Raw genomic sequence first — 5507 nt, 5'->3', positions numbered from 1 at the left:
ACGAGCCGCGTGCGACCGACCAGACTGCTGCCGGAAGCAATCAAGCCGAGACTAGCCGGCCGACCGCCCCGACGCCTGACGCTGGCGCCTCCTCCGACCCCCCGAATCCGTCTGCCGCCTCCTAAGCTGCCGCTGTGTCTTTTGTTTTATCTGCTTCAGTAGTCTTTTGAAGAACTTGTTAATTCACACAATTCCACCCACTAGGTGTATTTTGAACCTCTACTCGACAATTCGGCCAAGGGCCTATGTTATATATATATATATATATATATATCTTTTCTTGCTCATTGTTCATTTGGCTGTTTTCCTTTGCCGCTTTCTCTTAGTTGCCTTCCTTGCCAATCAGACAGCCGCTCTGCGGACTGTTGCTGGATCGAGTGCTAGGCTACTTTGGGAAAGCAAGTACTTAGCCGATTTCAAGATTGTTTGAGCAAGTTGGATAGAAAACGACAATCCGACTGTCCGAGAGTCGGTTTGCGAGAAAGGCTGGAAGCCGTCTTGATCTATGTTTTATGCTTTGAGTCCTTAGCCATTTTTCATGTGAGCACCCATTCTACCTTACCTTTGCCCACCGTACAGTCGCTCTGCGAGCTGCGACTTCTGACAGAAGACGGCTTAGGTGTTACACATTACTTGTCCAGCTGCAGGAAGCATTTCATAGTGCAAGGCGGCAAGTCCCCGGGCCGACTTGTCGAGCCCAGTGCCAAGCGGCATGACAAAGAGTAACATACTTGTAGGCATAATTTTTATCATACAGACAAAAGAGGGCAGTCCCCGAGCTCGTCTCGGGGGGCCCGAAGTCTTGGTACTTTAGCACAAAAGGTAGCGTGGTACATACTGCATCAACTGTAAAATCTTCGGAGAAGATTTGCGTTCCATGGCCGCTCTGTCTCCTTGCCGGAGTCGTCCCTCTTGCGTGCTCGCGGCTTCTGAGCGTCGATCAGGTAGTAGGAATCGTTGCCTAGTACTTTGCTGATGATGAAAGGGCCTTCCCAAGGTGGCGACAGCTTGTGCTGACCGATGTTCGCTAGATCAGCCGGAGCACACGGTCGCCTTCTTGGAAAGATCTTGGCCTGACCTTCCTGTTGTGGTATCGGTGTAGGCTCTGCTGGTAGATGCTGGACCGGCTGAGTGCCAACAGCCGGCCCTCTTCCAGCAAATCGACGTCGTCTTGTCGTGCTTCTTCTGCTTCCTCCTCGGTGTACATGGTGACTCGTGGGGAGTCGAACTCTCTGTCCGTTGGGATGACGGCTTCGGCACCGTAGACGAGGAAGAAGGGCGTGAAGCCGGTTGACTTGTTTGGAGTCGTGCGCAGACTCCAGAGGACGGCTGGCAGCTTATCGAGCCAGCAGCCAGCCGAGCGCTCCAGAGGCTTGATCAACCGAGGCTTGATGCCGGACAGGATGAGGCCATTTGCTCGCTCCACTTGGCCGTTTGACTGCGGGTGGGCGACGGGCGCTAGGTCCACTCGGATGCCCTGTGTTGCGCAGAAACGGGCCAAGGCGCCTTTGGCAAAATTTGTGCCATTGTCGGTGATGATGCTGTGTGGTATGCCGTACCGAATTGTGATATCGGTGATGAAGGTCATGGCAGTCGGACCGTTCAGTTTCTTAATTGGCTTCACTTCCACCCACTTGGTGAACTTGTCCATTGCGACAAGTAGGTGAGTTAGACCACCTCGTGCTGTCTTGAACGGTCCCACCATGTCTAGACCCCAAACTGCGAAAGGCCACGTAATGGGGATGGTCTTGAGCGCGAAAGCCGGCTGGTGCGGCTTGGAGCTGAACCTCTGGCACCCTTTGCATTTTGGACCAACTCCCTGGCCTCTTCCAAGGCAGTCGGCCAAAAGAAACCGTGCCGAAAAGCTTCGGCGACGAGTGCTCTTGAAGCCGCATGGTGGCCGCATTCGCCTTGATGGATGTCCTTGAGGATCGCCTGGCCTTGCTCTGGCTCTACACAACGCTGGTAGACACCAGTGACGCTGCGCCTGACCAGCTCTCTATTGATTATGGTATAGGCTGCCGCCCGGTGTTGTACTTGCCGAGCTGAGGTCTCATCAGTTGGTAGCTCTTTGTTCACCAGGAATTTGAGGATGGGCTGGGCCCATGAGGGTGCTGCTATTTCTTCGACTACCAGAACTGCGACTTGGACGAGGGCGGCTGGGCTGGGAGGTGGTGGGCTGGAGTCAACAACCGCTTGCTGGGCTGATGAAGTCCCCAGGCCGACTGGCGCGGTCCTTGGGCCGAGTTCTGGAATCTTCGAGTCCGTCACCGCAGTCCCCGGGCCGGGCTCGACTATGGCAGCTTTGGAGTCGCCCGCCAAAGTCCCCGTTCCGACTGCCGGAGCTCTGGAGTCGAATCCGCCGTCTTCGAGAGGAGCCGGCACAAAAATGGAGTCTGATTCTGGTGAAGGATTGACAGACGGCTTGAAGAGGCGTTGAAGGGCGACGCCAGATGGTATTGCTTGGCGGGTAGAGCCGATTCGTGCCAAGGCGTCTGCTTGGTCTTTGTCGTTTCTTGGCACATGGAGGAATTCACACCCTTCGAAATACCCGCTGAGTTGCTGTACGAGGAAACGGTAGCTCGCCATGTTTGCGTCTTTCGCATCCCAGTCGCCAGATGACTGCTGGACCACTAAGTCCGAGTCGCCATAACACAAGATCCGGCGAATGCCAAGTTCTTTGGCAAGCCGGAGCCCGTGAATAAGCGCCTCATACTCGGCCACGTTGTTGGAGGTGGTAAAATGGATTTGCAGTGCATATTTGAGCTTGTCGCCTTTGGGAGATGTGAGGACGACACCGGCTCCCAAACCGGTGCGCATCTTGGAACCGTCGAAGTGCATCCGCCAATGGGTGGAGTCAGGCGCTGGAGGCAGGTACTGGGTCTCGGCCCAGTCGACGAGGAAGTCGGCCAGTGCTTGTGATTTGATAGCGGTGCGGGGCTGGTAGTAGATGGTGTAAGGAGCCAGCTCTATGGCCCACTTGGCCACTCGACCAGAGGCATCTCGGCTACCGATGATCTCGGCAAGTGGAGCCGTGCAGACCACCGTGATTGGATGCTCTTGAAAGTAAGGCTTCAATTTCTTGGTAGCAAAGTGCACGCCATAGCGCATCTTCTGGTAGTGGGGGTAGTTCTGCTTGGAGGTCGACAGTACCTCGCTCAGGTAATATACTGGTCTATGGACAGGTAGCGCCTTGCCTTCCTCCTTGCGCTCTACTACAATGACTGTGCTGACTACTCGCTGGTGGCGGCGATGTATAGGAGCATAGGTTCCTTGGGAGTCGGAGCCGCCAGGATGGGTGGAGTAGTCAGCATCTTATTTAACTGGTGGAAAGCTTCGTCCGCCTTATGGTTCCACTCGAAAAAAGTGGTCTTCTTCATGAGCTGGTATAAGGGGAGAGCTTTCTCGCCCAGCCGACTGATGAATCGGCTGATGAACGCCAAGCAGCCGGTGAACTTCTGCACATCCAGCAGTCGGCTGGGTACCTCCATTCTCTTGATGGCCTTGATTTTTACTGGGTTGCATTCTATGCCGCGTTCAGAGACCAGGAAACCTAGCAGCTGGCCGGCTGGTACTCTGAAGACACACTTCTCGGGGTTGAGCTTGATCTGGAACCGGCGCAGGTTCTCAAAGGTCTCCCTGAGGTCTTCCAGCAATGTTCCTCGCTTTTCCGTCTTCACCACCACGTCATCCATGTAAACATGGGCGTTCCTGCTGAGCTGCTTGAGGAGGCACTTCTGCATGCAACGCTGAAAGGTGGCGCCGGCATTCCTCAAGCCGAATGTCATGGTGAGGTAGCAGAATGCTCCAAACGGCGTGATGAAGGAGGTCTTCAATCTGTCAGCCAGGTTCAGCTTGATCTGGTAATATCCTGAGTGCGCATCCAAGAAACTCAACAGCTCGCATCCGACTGTGGAGTCTATCACCTGATCAATTCTCGGCAGAGCAAACGGGTCCTTGGGGCAAGCCTTGTTAAGGCTCGTGTAGTCAATACACATTCGCCATTGCTTGTTCTTCTTTAGCACTAGGACCGGATTTGCCAGCCACTCCATGAAGAAAACTTCCATAATGAAGTCGGCTGCTAGGAGTCGGGCTATCTCTTCCCCGACAACTCTTCTCTTCTCTTCTGATAAGCGGTGCAGGGGCTGCCTGACCGGCTTTGCATCAGATCGGACGTGTAACTTGTGCTCGGCAAAATCCGTTGGTACACCTGGCATGTCCTTGGGAGACCACGCAAAGATGTCCCAATTCTCACGGAGGAAATCAACGAGCTCGCCTTCCTATTTGCTGTAGAGGTTTGCACCTACGACGGCGTACCTCTCTGGGTGCTCCGGATCCAAGGGTATCTTCTTTGTCTCTTTGGCCGGCTTGAACGAACCTTTGGCTTCCGACTCCTTCGAGTCGGGCGATATCTCCGGCTGCTTGCCGGCCATCGCCACAACTCGCTCAAGGAGTCGCTTCTCGGCTGCAATCACCAGGGACTCGGCCATCCGACTACTCTCGGCCACGCAAGCGGACGACTTCAGGTAGTTGCCGGCCACAGTCAGAATTCCCCTGGAACTGGGCATTTTCATCTTGAGGTAGGCGTAGTGGGGGACCGCCATGAACTTGGCCAAGGCGGGCCGACCAAGTAGCGCATGGTATGGGCTCTCAAGGTCCACTACCTCAAACCAAACAGACTCTCTTCGGAAGTGATCTTTGTCCCCAAAGAGGATGTCAATCAGGATCTTGCCGATTGGTGAGCAGGAAAGCCCAAGAAAAATGCCGTGGAACACAGTCCGGTTGTTCTGAAGCTGTCTCTGCTTGATTCCTAACTTCTCCATGGTGTCCTTGTATAGGATATTGATGCTGCTGCCCCCATCTATCAGAACTTGCGAGAAACGCGCGGCCCGTTTGTCCGTGGCAAAGGTGGCGTCCAGGACCAAGGCGTAGGAGCCCGGACTCGGCATCACTTCTGGGTGGTCAGCCCTGCTCCAGCTGATGGGCCTCTTAGACCAGTGCATGAACTCTGGCGTCTCTGAGGCTACTGCGTTCACCTCTTGTCACTGCAGCCGCCTGCTGCGTCGATCATCAGCCACACTGGTGAACACCATGTAGGCTCCGTGCTCTTCAGGGTATTCGTCTTGTACTGCGCCGACTGGCCTGACTGCCGGCTGCTGGGGCGGAGGCGGAGGCGGCTGCCCAGCAGGCGGGGGTGGCAGGAGGCCGTCTCCCTTGGCGATCCTGGTGAGCCAGTGGCACTTCCGGGTGGTGTGATTCGACGGCTTCGCGCCGCTGTGGAACTTGCAAGGTCCATCCAAGGTCTGCTCGTAGGAGAAGGCCGGCAACCAGTTCGGCTTGCCGCCTTTCTGTCGCTTGGGCGGAGGCTGCTCTTCTGGCTGTTGGGCTTCAACGATCGCGACCTGCTGGCTGCTGGAAGCCGGCTGCGGGGCCTTGCGCTTGTTGTCGCCCTGCTGTTGTCGCCGGCCGGCGTCTGCCGCCGGACTCCTTGGAGCCTGAGGAGCTAC

This window comes from Triticum urartu, chromosome 2 (genome assembly GCF_003073215.2).
Source record: "Triticum urartu cultivar G1812 chromosome 2, Tu2.1, whole genome shotgun sequence".
Classification (NCBI taxonomy): Eukaryota; Viridiplantae; Streptophyta; class Magnoliopsida; order Poales; family Poaceae; genus Triticum; species Triticum urartu.
The sequence above is the reverse complement of the archived record's forward strand: the minus strand, read 5'-3'. Positions refer to the sequence as shown.